This window comes from Leptodactylus fuscus, chromosome 3, assembly GCF_031893055.1.
Source record: "Leptodactylus fuscus isolate aLepFus1 chromosome 3, aLepFus1.hap2, whole genome shotgun sequence".
In the NCBI taxonomy this organism is placed as follows: domain Eukaryota; kingdom Metazoa; phylum Chordata; class Amphibia; order Anura; family Leptodactylidae; genus Leptodactylus; species Leptodactylus fuscus.
This window is the reverse complement of record NC_134267.1, coordinates 243,851,990-243,867,585: the sequence shown is the minus strand read 5'-3', so window position 1 is coordinate 243,867,585 and position 15,596 is coordinate 243,851,990. Positions and strand designations below refer to the sequence as shown.

Genomic DNA, 15,596 nt, shown 5'->3' with positions numbered 1-15,596 from the left:
CGTATTCATAGATTGGAAACGCCCATTTTGTACTCTGACCAATGATAATTCATATTTCTATGTGATGTCGTTTGTTATAACTAAATTAGCATACAGCCATTATTCCTCTAGAAAGCTAAGTAACGTAATAAACTTTAGAACATTTTGATATACAACCTTGAGTATGTGTGGCTTTGTGTTCTCCCCATACGGGCAACCATTTTGTGCTTTCAGGGGTATTGCCCCCGACAGGCTCCAGCCACACCAAAAAAAACAAAACAGAGGCTGTGTTCACACAGGTCTCTCACCAGAGGTCAGGTTGTTGTGACAGGACCCGGCACCTCCTCTTTTCCCCAGGAACTGCCCAGGACTGAGGGCTTGTCAAGGTTTTATAGGCCTGTACTGAGGCCCCGTCCCCACCTGTACATGAGAGCTCCGCCCTGCAGTAGGACAAGAAGTGGTTAATCGCACAAGTGAGGTTTTGTTACAGCCCTGTGTTACGCTCACTCACCGCACGTACGTGAGAACTCTGGGGGAGATATTGCGTCCTTCCACAACTTTCCCCATCACCATCTCACATACCCTCGCCCTTTGTTCGAACCTATAGGGGCAAACACTTTGTGCCACCAATGCAGTGTGTCCTGGACAAAGCATCCGCATTGCCTTGTAATCTGCCAAACCCATGTTCTACTGTAAATTTGAAGTTTTGTAGTGTAAAGAACCACCTTGTCACCCGGGCATTCCTCTCTATAGCCTGGGACATCCATGTGAGAGGGGAGTGGTCGGTAACCAACCGAAAATGTTGGCCCAACAAATAATAGCGTAGGGACTCCAGAGCTCATGTGATGGCCAAACACTCCCTTTCCACAATGCTGTAATTCTTCTCGGCCAGGTGAGTTTTCGACTCAGGTATGTGACTGGATGTTCCTCACCTTCGATCACCTGTGAAAGGACTGCACCTAACCCCACATCAGAGGCGTCAGTCTGCACCAAAAACTCCTTTGTATAATTGGGAGTGATCAAGACCGGTTGTCTACAGAGGACCAATAACAACTTTTGGAATGCCCCCTCGGCCTCTTCACTCCATTTGATGAGAGTAGACTTCCCTCCCTTGGTAAGGTCAGTCAGGGGAGCTGCAATAGAGGCAAAATTGGGTATGAACCTCCTATAGTACCCCACAATTCTGAGGAAAGCCCTCACCTGCTTTTTACTTACGGGATGGGGCCAATTCTGAATAGCCTCAACTTTATTCACCTGAGGTTTTATTATTTCCTTTCCTATGGTGTACCCCAAATACTGAGCTTCCTCAAGGCCCAAAGCACACTTCTTGGGGTTAGCAGCTAACTGCCCGAAGGGAGTCTACTACAGCCTGGACCTTCAGCAAGTGACTCTCCCAATCAGGACTGGATGTGACAATATCATCCAGGTACCCTGAAGCGTACCTGCGGTGGGGCCTGAGGATTTTGTCCATCAATCGCTAAAAGGTAGCGGGAGCCCCATGTAACCCAAAAGGCATAGTTACGTACTGGAAGAGCCCGTCTGGGGTAGCAAACGCTGTTTTTTCTCTCGCACTCTCTGTGAGCCGCACCTGCCAAGCTTGGATGATGAAAGATAACACCAATACGCAATTTTTCAACTTTTTTCTGTTGTTTTCAAATGAATAGGTTTATCTGAATGGATTTTTTTCTGCAGATTCTGAAAATGATCTTCAAATTTCCGTATCATGTCAGGTTTTGTCAAAAATGATGGAAATGTGAAAATTGAAAACAACGTAATTTTTTAATGCCATTGCTATAGGACAAGGTTTGTAAAGTGTGACAATGTTCTCGGGAGGGATGGAATGATTGTGTACGGAATAGATAAACAGAAAGACATACTTACAAGCAAACCTACCTAACATTCACCACTGGGCAACCCTTCAAACTCCCTCTTTTTGGATTGTCTTCGGTGTTTGTCCATACAGTCTCTTAGTCGGATATCATATGTACAGTCCACTTTCCTTGGTATCTCTTTTCCATGACTTTAATATCCTGATGGAAGCGCTCGCCATGTTCTTCCGTAAAATCACCAAGATTGTCAGGAAAGTCATTTAGATGAGCATGAAGAAAGTGAACTTTGACGCTCATGTTGCAACCAAGCAGTTTATAGGATTCCAACATGTCCTCGACTAAAATGGTGTCATTTGCAGCTTTCATATTCCCCAAAAAGTTTTTTACCACATTTTTGAATGCAGTCCATGCTCGCAATTCGCACTTACTCATGGTTTTCTCGAATATGTTGTCTGCCATTCATTTTCGTATTTGTGGGCCTATAAAAATGCCAGCTTTAATTTTTTCAGACGTGATTGATGGAAACTTACCAACAAGATATTGAAAGCATTTACTGGCCCTGTTTAAAGCTGTCACGAATTACTTCATTAAGCCAAGTTTGATGTGCAAAGGTGGCAACAGGATTTTTGAGGGATCAACCAGTGGAAGCGAAACAATGTTTTTTTTTTGCCAGGTGTGAATGTACTTCTGACAGGCCACTGCTTCCGAACCCAATGTTCCGTCCTTGCTCTGGAGTCCCATTCACACAAAAAGCGTCTTCTGACAGACCTGATTCAGAATATTTTACATTATTTTATTTTTTTTACATAAATTTTTTTTATTTACAATATTCTGAATAAAGTCTGTCAGATGACGTGTAATTGTCTTTCATTAAGTTTTATATACACTACTAGCAGTACCTGCGACTTCGTCTGCAGAACCCTGGCCCCCTTCGCGACCCACCTGTAGCGCTGCGCAGGCTTCTTCCTTTGACTTGTGTCCACAGCTGCTCCCTTTTCCTCATCTCCCCCCCTGGCGCCCGCCAACCTCCTTTTTCCCTACCCACTCCCTCATGTGCTCACTTCTTTCTCCTACCCCGTGCCCTTTGCCCCCCAGCTCCGTGTCCCCTTCCCCCCCAACCCCATGCCCCCTTCCCCGTGTAACCTACCCCGTGCCCCCTTTTTTCCACCACCCCATGCCCCCTGCCCGTTTACCTACCCAGTGACCCCTTTTCCCCCCCAGACCCTCCCGACCCTGTGTCACCTTTCCTTCCATCAACCTGTGCCCACGGTCTCACCACACCCCAGGCTCCCCATGCACCGATGTTACATGTGCCCCCATTCCATCTGTGGGCGCTGTGGCGGCCCTGTCCCCGTCCCCCTTCCAGGGGCCTCCGGGTTTACCTGCCCAGGCCCCCCCATTCTCGCGTCCCCCACTGGACCGGCAACTTCCTCACTCCCAACACACCACCCTTCTCCTTTCTCAAAGTCCCCTAACTCACCTCTCGTCACAGCCCTTCTCCCGCGGCCGAATGACACTGTAGATAGCCCTGAGCAGACATCGGCGACATCCCCGATGGACATGCAGAGTCTAGAGGCCGCAGGCCAAACTAACGTTCCAGACCGCGGCGCAGGCGACCCCCTGTCCGGCTGCGGCAGAGCACTGTGGTCCCGTGGTAAGCCCACACAGGCGAGCAACGTACTCACTTCTCGCTGCCCCAGAGTATGGGCACTGATTCAGGACGCTCCGGACCTCTGAGAGCCGCCATGTTCTTGTGGACACCGGCCGGCCTATAGCTCCGCCCACATAGAGAAGCGGCACCCAACCAGGTGAGCTGCTGATGGGGCTGGGATGACGTCCCAGGTCCTACAGTGTCCCAGGTCCTGCAGCAAATTCAAAAGTGAAAAGCACCGGTCACGGGAGCAAATTCCATGTAGCCTATCGTTCAATCCGGGACCCAAGGTATGTATGTGCGCAGCTTCAGCCAAATCCCTTCGCCCGTCTAGATGTCATTGCATTCCCTTTCCAAACCCCCCCCCCTTCCCGACCCCTTTACACCAACCCCCGCAACCCTGGCCTTGGGCTCCTCCCCTGCCTGGGGTTAGGGGACAGGCCCGAGAGGGCAATAGGGAGTTTGTGGCTTGCTATGCTAAAAAGTATGTGGGATTGCAGAGCTGGTGCAATGAGTTGTGGGTTTGTGGGGGTCCTGGCAAAAACATATGTCCGTGATTGTGACGAAAAGTAGCCTATCGTTCAATCCTGCCTATGAATTATGAAAATTTGAGCCAAATCGGTTGAGCTGTTTTTGTGTGATTGAGGAACAAACATCCAAACATCTAAACATCCAAACACACAAACACACATACTTTCACATTTATAATATTAGTAGGATATACCAAAAATAATTTTTTGGTATATAGTGCTTAATATCTTGTTTGAGTATGTATTTATGTTTATCTATCCCTTACACAATCATTCCGTCCCTCCAGATAAGATTTTCACAAGATACAAACGTTGTCATATAGCAATGTGGTTAAAAAATTATGTTTTTTTTAATTTTAACATTTCCATCATTTGTGAAAAAACCTGACGTGATACGGAATTTTGAAGGTCATTTTCAGAATCTGGGCATCAGTATCAGTGTAATCTGTTTTCCCTTAGTCATAACAGCAGCACAAGTGGGGTATTCTGCCCCTGTGTGCTGGTAGGACAGATGGAATTTTTAATTAATTAATCAATCACAGCCTGGCCCTATAATAGGGCACAAGGACCTCCCACCTGCGTGGTAATACAAGAGTACATCATCTATACAACACACATAACAATAAATCACAATAGTAATAGGGAGGAGCCTTGTGCTGCTGTTATGACTAAGGGAAAACAGATTATCCTTTATAATCTAAGCTTCCCTGTCATCATACAGCAGCACAAGTGTGGAGGTAGCAAGTAGTCCCCTACTCAGGGACGGTTTTCTCGGCCCATAGAGGTCAGGATCGACCACCCAAAGGCCGTAGCATCAGAAGCCCGGGACTTTAGGCGATAATGCCTTACAAAGGTAAGGGGTGAGGACCAAGAGGCGGCCGCACAGATGTGCTCCAATGGAACTGCCAACCTCGCCGCCCAAGATGATGACACTGCTCTGGTCGAATGAGCCATTAGGCAACCTGGAGGGAAAAACCCCGGAGCTGAAAAAGCCATCTTTATGGCCTCCCTCACCCAGCGGGATATAGAGGCCTTTGAGGCCTTCTGACCTCTAAACCTCCCGGCTAAATGGATCAGGAAGTGCTCCGACCTCCTAAAAAGCAGGGTCCGATCGAGGTAGATCCGGAGACATCTGCCTAGATCCAAGGAGTGCAGCCTAACCTCCTCAGGGGAGGAAGGCTCCGGCACAAAGGTTGGTAAGGAGATGAGCTGATTTAAGTTTGCCAAAGAAGGTACCTTGGGTATAAACCCTGGCAAAAAACGGAGTTGAACCCTGTCACTACAAAAGGAGGTGTAAGGCTCCTCCGACGACAGAGCCTGGAGCTCCCCGTAGTTTACATCTCCCACTTTTTCAATTATTTCATATGGTCCTTGCCACTTAGCTAGGAATTTACTCTCCACCGTGGGCACAAGCGCTAACACCGATCACCGGGGTTGAAGGTTCGGAGCTGAGCCTTCCTGTTATAAACGCGGCCTTTAGCCAACTGGGCGGATCCATGTGCTCCTTTACAATTGGCATTACTGCCGCAATTCAGTTTTGCATTTGGGTAATGTGATATAATGATACGGTAAGGAGTTAGTTCCTGTTCCCAACTTTCCCTAGCAATATCCAAGAGACCCCGTGGATGTCTACCATACACTAGCTCGAATGGAGAGAATCCAGTAGAGGACTGGGGGACCTCTCAGATGGCAAACATTAGATATGGCAGCAAACAACCCCAGTCCTTGCCATCCTTGCTGACCACCCTTTTCAACATGCCCTTAAGGGTCTTATTAAACCTCTCCACCAGGCCATCAGTCTGAGGGTGGTGGACAGAGGTTCTCAAATGCTTAATACCTAGGAGCTTACACATTTCCTTTGTAACCTTAGACATAAAGGGGGTCCCAGGATTAGTCAGGATTTCTTTGGGGATACCTGTCCAGGAAAACATATAAAACAGCTCTTTTGAGATCAGCTTTGCTGAAGTATGTCTGAGGGGCACGGCCTCAGGGAAGCGAGTAGCATAGTCTAATACGACCAATATATACTGAAGTCCCCGGGCAGACTTCACCAGTGGTCCTACCAAATCCATAGCTATACACTCAAAGGGCATCTCTATAATTGGCAGGGGTACTAAAGGACTCCTGAAGTGTGAGACTGGAGCAGTCAATTGGCACACCGGGCAGGAGCTACAGTAGTCATGTACAGGTCTGTTCACCCCTGGCCAATCGAAACGTTGCAATATATGTTCCTTTGTTTTATGATACCCCAAGTGTCCTCCCAGTGCATGCTTATGGACTAAATCTAGAACCACTTTATGTAAGGGTTGGGATACCACCACAACTGCTCAATAACTTCATCTCTTACTTTGCAAACGCTATACAATAAATCCTGGTTCAGAGTAAAATAAGGAAATTCTCGGTCGGCCCCGGATACTGGGACTTACCATTTATCACCACATTTTCTCTCACCCAAGACAAGTTTGGGTCCCTGAGTTGTGCAGTTTCCAAATTGTCATGTGACACCTCAAGTTCCTGCAGGTCAGATACTTCCCGCTGACCTTCGGTATCACCAGCTGACACTGTCAGGGGTGAGTTATACTCTTCTGGGACTTCGGCTATTGCTGGCACCCCACAGTCTGGGTCGAAAGGTTCAGGGTCAACTTTAGGTAACCTTTTTACATCCATCCTGATTTTTATCTAGAACCTTCCGGTTTTTCCACAGGCTCCAGAACACAGGAAAATCTCTTCCGAGAATTACACTGTGGAACAGACTTTTGACTATACTGACCTGGTGACAGACTACACCACAGGTAGTCTCTATTGGGACATCAGCTATTGGGTACTTTTGAGTACCATTTTGAGTTTTGGGTCTAGAGAACACAGTTCCAGGTGCCTGCTCCTCTTGTACATGACCTTCCACCCCAACCTTCCTCACACCCCTACTGGTGGGTATGGTCTTACCAGATCTTGGGGATGTACATCTGGAGGGTGCCTGGAGGAGTTCCTCAGTGGCCCCATATCTCTCTACCAGGCAAACTAGCTGGTCTGCTGTTGTGGGTCCTGCTTAGCCAACCCAGTGTTGAATTTTAGGTGGTAGGGACCAGGTTTAATTGTCCAGCACCATACACTCCACCATCTTGGCAGGGAAGGCTTCCTCTGGTTGAAGCCACTTCTTCACCAGGTGGACCAGGTCATGCATTTGATTCCTGGGCGGGAGACCTTCAGAAAAAGTCCAGTGATGTACCCTTCTAGCACAAACATGCATATTTACTCCAAGACAGGCCAGGATCTCACTTCTCAACTTGGAATAATCTCTGGCATCAGTTTTACACAGGTCATAATATGCCACAACATCGGCCACTGTTCTTTTGGCAGCCTCTCTCGTTCAGCCATATGCTCAAAAACATGAAAATATGTCTCTACGTCGTCAGCGGACGACATCTTCTGTAGTGAACTTTGCACCGTTGCTTGAGCAGTGGGTCTCACCGTCTGGGTCTCAGCAGAAGATTCTCCTCCTGTACTTTGAGCAATCACGGTTTCACACAATATAGTCAGTTGTTTCATCAACAGGGCATTCACCTCCTGCTGCTTCACCTCAGATGCCTCTATGGCACACTGTTGCCGCTGGGCTTTCACCAGTAGTTTCACCAATTCGTCCATGATGACAGCATCCTTTTTGGCTCTCCTATGGCCTTCACCCAGGACATAAGGTGGCGGAGGTAAAAATAGAAAAATAGGTGTCTGTCTCTTTAAGAGCTGCTTTAAACTGGGCTTGCCCGCATCCTCCACCAATTGTGGGGGAGTAGGCTCAGCGTCCAGATCATTTATAAAGATATTAAAAAGTACTGGGCCCAGAACAGAGCCCTGCGGCACCCCGCTTTTGACTTTCTTCCAGTTGGATGTGTAGCCATTTAGTATTACTCGTTGTGCCCGATCATTAAGCCAGTTGCGAATCCACCGAACTGATTTTTGGTCAAAGCCATACTTAATCATTTTTTCAATAAGAAGGTTATGTGATACTTTATCAAATGCCTTACTGAAGTCAAGATATACTATGTCCACGGCATTCCCTTGGTCCCTCCATTCAGTGATTTTGTTGTAGAAGGAAATCAGGTTAGTCTGACAAGATTTATTGGTCATAAAGCTGTGCTGGCTCTGGTTAATTAATGCCTTCCCATCCAGGGACCGAAGTAAATGTTCCTTGACAATTTGCTCAAAGATTTTTCCTGCTATCGAGGTCAGACTTACCGGCCTGTAATTTCCTGGATCGTCCCTTTTCCCCTTTTTGTAGATGGGGACAACATTTGCCCTTTTCCAATCTAAAGGGACCACTCCTGTTTCCCATGACTTACCGAAGATTATAGCAAGGGGTTCTGTTATTTCCTCTGCTATCTCTTTCAGGACTCTAGGGTGTAAATCATCTGGTCCTGGGGACTTGGTTTCCTGTAACTTGGCTAAGTGCTCTCTTACCAGACCTTCGCTTATAGTCAGCTTGGAGTCCTCCTTCCCCTCATCTCCATCACCATTAATGTCGATATTTCCATTAGTTTCTTGGGAGAAGACGGATACAAAATATGAATTTAGTAGCTCCACCTGCTGTTCCACCATGTTAACTGTTTCTCCTTTGTCATTCTTCAGGACTCCAATGGTCTCCTTCACTTTTCTTTTGCTTTTAACATATCCCCAAAATCCTTTTACCTTACTCTTTGCCTCTTTTGCAAGCTTCAATTCGTGTTCAGCCTTAGCTCCTTTGATGCTTGTCTTGCAGAGTCTGCAGACTGCTGTGTACTCTTCCTTAGGTATAGTTCCCATCTTCCACTTTTTGTATGTTTCCTTTTTCCTTTTTAGCAGGTTATGTAATTTTTTGGTCATCCATCCTGATATTTTTAGGTGCTTCCCATTTTTCTTCCTTCTAGGTATTGTTAGTTCCTGTGCTTTAATGATTTCCCTACGGAAGATTTCCCACCCTTCATGTGCATTTTTGTGCTTAAGAATTTTGCACCATGGAATTCTGCTAACCTTTGCCTTCAGGCTCTTGAAGTCTGCCCTGCTAAAGTCGAGCCTTGACGTCTGTGTCTTCTCAGGTCTTCTTCTTCTTGCAACCCCAAACTCAAGTATAGAATGATCGCTGAATCCCAGTGTCCCTGCTACCCGTAGTCCCTTAACCATGTGCTCTTTGTTGGTTAGGACTAGGTCCAAAATGGATGTTCCTCTCGTGTTTTCTTCTACTAGCTGGGCAATGAAGTTGTCTGCTAGAGAGGATAAAAATTTGATGGAGCCTTTACTCTTGGCTGTGTGGGTTTCCCAATGAATGTCAGGGTAAATTGATTGCACTTTCATCAAAGAAACTCCTTTTTGTGTGTGCAGCAGTATTTCTATTTTCTGGACTTTAAGGTCGAAGGACCCTTATCTGCTTGCACCACTGCCTGTATATCACGAGTGTGCGGTACCACTGTTTTTTTGTACTATTATACCATGGACAGAGATGGAGGGGGAGCATGAAACTGGGGGTTGATAGAGGAAGGACATATCCGCACGTTCCGTGATATATAACACCCTCAGGTATATCCGCACGTTCTGTGATATATAACACCCTCAGATATAGCCGCATGTTCTGTGATATATAACACCCTCAGATATATCCGCACGTTCTGTGATATATAACACCCTCAGATATATCCGCACGTTCTGTGATATATAACACCCTCAGGTATATCCGCACGTTCTGTGATATATAACACCCTCAGATATATCCGCACGTTCTGTGATATATAACACTGTCACGGAGCAAAAGTATACGTCTTCCTCCGGAAGGTCTTTTGAATCAACACGGACGCAAGAGGTCGGGAGACAACAGCAATTTATTGTAATCCACAAAGTTAGTAGCCGGCGGCGGTCACATCAACCGTAATAACAATAAGTCCACAGAAGTCACAATCCAATGATAACTTTGGTTCCTTGGTCCTGTAACTATATCCTGGCTCTCTTCAGAGCTGTGCACAGGCCGGCTAACACATACTAACTGCTAGCTATATACTATATACTAAGACTGTTACACCTATATCTGTGGGGGGGAAGGGCTGAGTCACAGATCCTTCCCCCCTCACCTATACCAAGGAGAGCAGACTCCCTGTCTACTATGGACAATGCACCGTCCAACATCTTCTTGGAGACACTGATCAGATTATCTCCACCCATTGTCCTCACTGGTCCTCACTAGTTAGAGGTATTTGCATACAATGTGCTAACACACTAGACCCGAATCAGCCAACTACACACTGATGTTTACAACAGGTTAGAGAATACATTCCACATGAAATATATATTACACATTGCCTATTGCCGGACTCTAACCATCCCGTGACAACCCCTCCCCCTCTCAAAACATGTGCATGACACAATTGGCCTACACAGGTAAATTGGGGAATGCACATCAGTCTCTATAGCTCATATGTCCTCCTGCCGGGATAACCCATCCGCGTTCTGGTGTTGGTTCCCTCGGCGGTACTGAATGGTAAAGTTGTAGGGTTGAAGGGCTGGCATCTGGCAGAAAATCCGGTCGATCCATGTTGGCTTCTCTCTGAGCTTGGCTTCGGGTCACTGCTCCCACAAAGTGGCACTGTAGATTTCCAACATCGTTGCCTAACAGAACATCGGCCGGCAGCCCGCTCATCACACCAATTGTGCATCGTTTTGGTCCATAACCATAGTCGAGTTCCACGGTAGCTTTAGGAATACGTCTTTGAGTACCCCCTGCCAACTTGATAGAAATGCCAGGGCCCTCCTCTAGGGCCTCGGGTCGCACAACTCGGGGGTCCGCTACCGTTAGGAAAGCTCCCGAGTCCCGGAATCCAACAACTGTTCGGCCATCCAGTAGGACCTCCTGCAAGTGCTTCCTCTGAAGGTTTGCGGGATGTGTGGCGGAAGGCTGAATCCCATAGACCCCTGGAGGTGGAACAGATGGGTCATTCATGGAGTCATCTGGAAATGGGGCCAAACTTTCTGTCCTAGGGGTGGTTCCCAGGTAGTGAATAGGCCGGGATGCCACGGTGGCCCGTGCCCCCATGTTAGCAGGGCAACTAGCTTGCAAATGTCCAGGCCGCCCGCACCCAAAACATCTGCGCTCTAGCATTCTTCCAGTGGGTCGTTGTCTAGGGACAGGGTTGTTCATAGCTGGAGGCCGATGGGCTGGGGCAGGGGTAGAGGGGGAATTGTAATCCTGAGGCCGGGCACGAAAGGTGGGTGGCTGGCTGAAGGGTGTCTGGCGGACTGTGGTAGTTTTCCGCTCCTCTGCAAACAACCTCTTCCACTGCGGCTTGATGGTCAGGCCCTCATCTGCAAGGGAAGCAGCTTGCTCCACTGTGGCTGGGTTCCGTTCCAGCACCCACTCACGGATCTCAGCGGGGCACTGGGAAAAGAACTGTTCCTTAAGTATGACTTGGAGGATCTTATCGACTGTGACAGCCTCCTCTCCTTCTAGCCAGCGCTTGCATGCTTGCTTCAACTTGTGGGCGAACATGTGGAAGGAGCTTCCCCCATTGTAAGACAAAGAGCGGAACTGAACTCGGTAGGTCTCTGGAGTGACTGCATAATACTTCTGCACCGCTCTTTTAATGGCCTCATAGTCCCGCTGATCACTAGGGTCCATGGCTCTGAGAGCTTCCGCAGCCCCATCTCGTAGGTGCCCCACCAGATACCGGACCCAATCCTTCTCTGGGACTTCCATCAGGCGGCACTGGTGTTCGAAGTCCTGAAAATATCCATCAACATCCCCAGCCGCTTCATCAAAGGTCTTGAAGTGTTTATGGGAGACATATGGTGGTTCTCTCACTGTTGGGCTGGGGGTCGACGTTTGATTATAATTCCGCGCAGTTATCTCAGCCATTCGCATTTCATGCGCCATTCTTTCCTTTTCATACGCCATTCTCTGTTCCTCCTTCTCCGTTTCCTGAGCCCTCTGTAATGCTCTACTCCTTTGCTCTGCAGTTGCTTCTAGCCCCAGCACTGCCAATTCCTCCTCATACAAAACAACCCATCTGCTCTTTTGGGTCTGTACCTGCCACTCCCGTATCTCTCCAGTCTCCTGGGGGCAGCCCTCCTCATGGTCGCTTTGCAGGGTCATCTCCTCCAGTGCCTCGATCAGTTGATCTTTCGTTCTTCCCTGGTAACTCAGGTTTAGTTCCCGGGCTCTTACTTGTAGACTTGCCATAGTCCAGTTCCTGTATTCTGAGGTTGTGGCTCCATTAATCGCTGGGCTGCTGTAGTCCATCTCGCTGTCCGCTGTTGATCCCACCGCTGCCAACCAGTTGTCACGGAGCAAAAGTATACGTCTTCCTCCGGAAGGTCTTTTGAATCAACACGGACGCAAGAGGTCGGGAGACAACAGCAATTTATTGTAATCCACAAAGTTAGTAGCCGGCGGCGGTCACATCAACCGTAATAACAATAAGTCCACAGAAGTCACAATCCAATGATAACTTTGGTTCCTTGGTCCTGTAACTATATCCTGGCTCTCTTCAGAGCTGTGCACAGGCCGGCTAACACATACTAACTGCTAGCTATATACTATATACTAAGACTGTTACACCTATATCTGTGGGGGGGAAGGGCTGAGTCACAGATCCTTCCCCCCTCACCTATACCAAGGAGAGCAGACTCCCTGTCTACTATGGACAATGCACCGTCCAACATCTTCTTGGAGACACTGATCAGATTATCTCCACCCATTGTCCTCACTGGTCCTCACTAGTTAGAGGTATTTGCATACAATGTGCTAACACACTAGACCCGAATCAGCCAACTACACACTGATGTTTACAACAGGTTAGAGAATACATTCCACATGAAATATATATTACACATTGCCTATTGCCGGACTCTAACCATCCCGTGACAAACACCCTCAGATATATCCGCACGTTCTGTGATATATAACACCCTCAGATATATCCGCACGTTCTGTGATATATAACACCCTCAGATATATCCGCACGTTCTGTGATATATAACACCCTCAGATATATCCGCACGTTCTGTGATATATAACACCCTCAGATATATCCGCACGTTCTGTGATATATAACACCCTCAGATATATCTGCACGTTCTGTGATATATAACACCCTCAGATATATCCGCACGTTCTGTGATATATAACACCCTCAGATATATCCGTACGTTCTGTGATATGTAACCCCCTCAGATATATCCGCACGTTCTGTGATATGTAACCCCCTCAGATATATCCGCACGTTCTGTGATATGTAACACCCTCAGATATATCCGCACGTTCTGTGATATATAACACCCTCAGATATATCCGCACGCTCTGTGATATATAACACCCTCAGATATATCCGCATGTTCTGTGATATATAACACCCTCAGATATATCCGCACGTTCTGTGATATGTAACCCCCTCAGATATATCCGCACGTTCTGTGATATATAACACCCTCAGATATATCCGCACGTTCTGTGATATATAACCCCCTCAGATATATCCGCACGTTCTGTGATATATAACACCCTCAGACATATCCGCACGTTCTGTGATATATAACACCCTCAGATATATCCGCACGCTCTGTGATATATAACACCCTCAGATATATCCGCACGTTCTGTGATATATAACCCCCTCAGATATATCCGCACGTTCTGTGATATATAACACCCTCAGACATATCCGCACGTTCTGTGATATATAACACCCTCAGATATATCCGCACGCTCTGTGATATATAACACCCTCAGATATATCCGCACGTTCTGTGATATATAACCCCCTCAGATATATCCGCACGTTCTGTGATATATAACACCCTCAGACATATCCGCACGTTCTGTGATATATAACACCCTCAGATATATCCGCACGTTCTGTGATATTACACCCTCAGATATAGCCGCACGTTCTGTGATCTTGTTAGAATCATATCTTCTATCTCGTATTTGTCATCCATCTTTCTCTAGCAAAGATATGTAGTCTTGTCTCAAAAGCAATTGGTTAGACTAATTAACATGGAGATGCTATGGGCTACCAGGAAATGGAATGCTAATGAATCCTTATCTAGCTGATTGACTTCAGAGTTGCACCTTTGTGTCAAGAGTGTGTAACACAGGATGTTCTATAGAAACACTGGAAGTCAGATCCAAGAAGTGACACAAAGGTCTTTGATGTGTAATTATCTTCTGAGCCTTGAGATACACATACTGTATACAGTGACTGTAGGGGGGTAGTTTCCTGTTGAAGTGTAATTAGTCAGCACTCCACATCCAAGTACTAAAATGTTATAAGTCCAACCTGCTTGTGTCTGTATAAATACTGCCTCTTCTGTAACAATAAATCAGAACTCACTTGATACACTATCAGCTGCATGTGTGTGCGTGTGGCTTCTCCAGGTCAAGATGGCTGCAGTCCATCTAGGCCTGTTAATTAATTATTAATTTGGAGCTCTGCAACATACTTTTACGAGGACAATTTAATGTACCCAACAAATTGGCGCTTCCAACGTGCGGCTTGAGAAATAAGGAGACGGTTTACTGATCCCTCGGACGACCAGTGATTACAGAAGTTCCTGGAACCGCGGATCCAAAAAGTCAGCAGCTGCAGGTTGAACTTTTTTTTCTTACCAATCTGATCTGTGTTTCTAAGGACTTTTTGTACTCCTGTCCGAGTGTGAGGTAAACACATATGTTCTGTTCCTTATATAGATATCTCAAGCTTTTTTTGCAAAGAACCTAAGAGCAGTATGTTGTATGGGTGTTGCTAGATAGAAACTTGGGCTGAAATTGTTAGCTGATCTGTTGTGGTTGTGCAGTTGTTGTATTCCTCATTTGTGTTCTGTAGAAAGTAAGTAGTCACGTGACAAAGGGACATAGTGATCCCTCATCTGACCTTGAATAGTCACTTTCGAGTCAGATGCAGTTGTATCTTGTGAAAGAAAGGGCAGTGAAAAAAAGGCAGAAATCTAACTGACCTTGAAAAATCACTTTCGAGTCAGATACAATATATATATATATATTGTGTTGTATCTTGTGAAAGAGAGGATAGTGAAAAAGGCAGAAATAAAGCACGCAGAACAAAATGGGAGAAGTGCAGAGTCAGCCAGTATGGAAATCAACCCAAGAGATAGTAGAAGAGAGAGAGAGTAGAGCCGTGGTGAACAGCTGTAGCAAATTGTTGTTGTACTGGACTTCTGAATAGTAGTCATTGGCAAGGAATTGACTCCATCCATAGAGGCTGGGTTCAGGATCAAAAATTAAGTAAAAATGTTGAAAAGTTGGACGCAGGTAAGCAGGGAAATAGAAAGGGAGGGGTATAGAAATAAGGAACATGAGGGAGTCATGTATTATGCCCCCCCTGAGAAAAACCCATCTCCCTATGAGCAAAACTCTGCACCATCTGCTCCAGGTAATCCTGATGGATGGACATGTGGTCAGGAAAGAGCCTGTAAATCAAAATGGCGGCATAGTGAAGCCCCTGCCTTATTACAAGCTGCCAAGGGCCTTGAGTTAGATCACAGGTCTGAGAAGGAGAAAAAGGTATTGCTTGCCTTCAATAATAAAAATTCTGGCCAGAGAACTCACAACAGACAAGGAGGCAAACAAAAACACAATTA

At 46.6% G+C, this 15,596-nt stretch overlaps 1 protein-coding gene across 1 annotated transcript in view; it reads right to left on the bottom strand.

The window, feature by feature from the left end:
• Positions 1 to 15,596, bottom strand: part of LOC142198386 (uncharacterized) — a 312,925-nt gene that overhangs the window by 176,547 nt on the left and 120,782 nt on the right. The window lies entirely within an intron of this gene.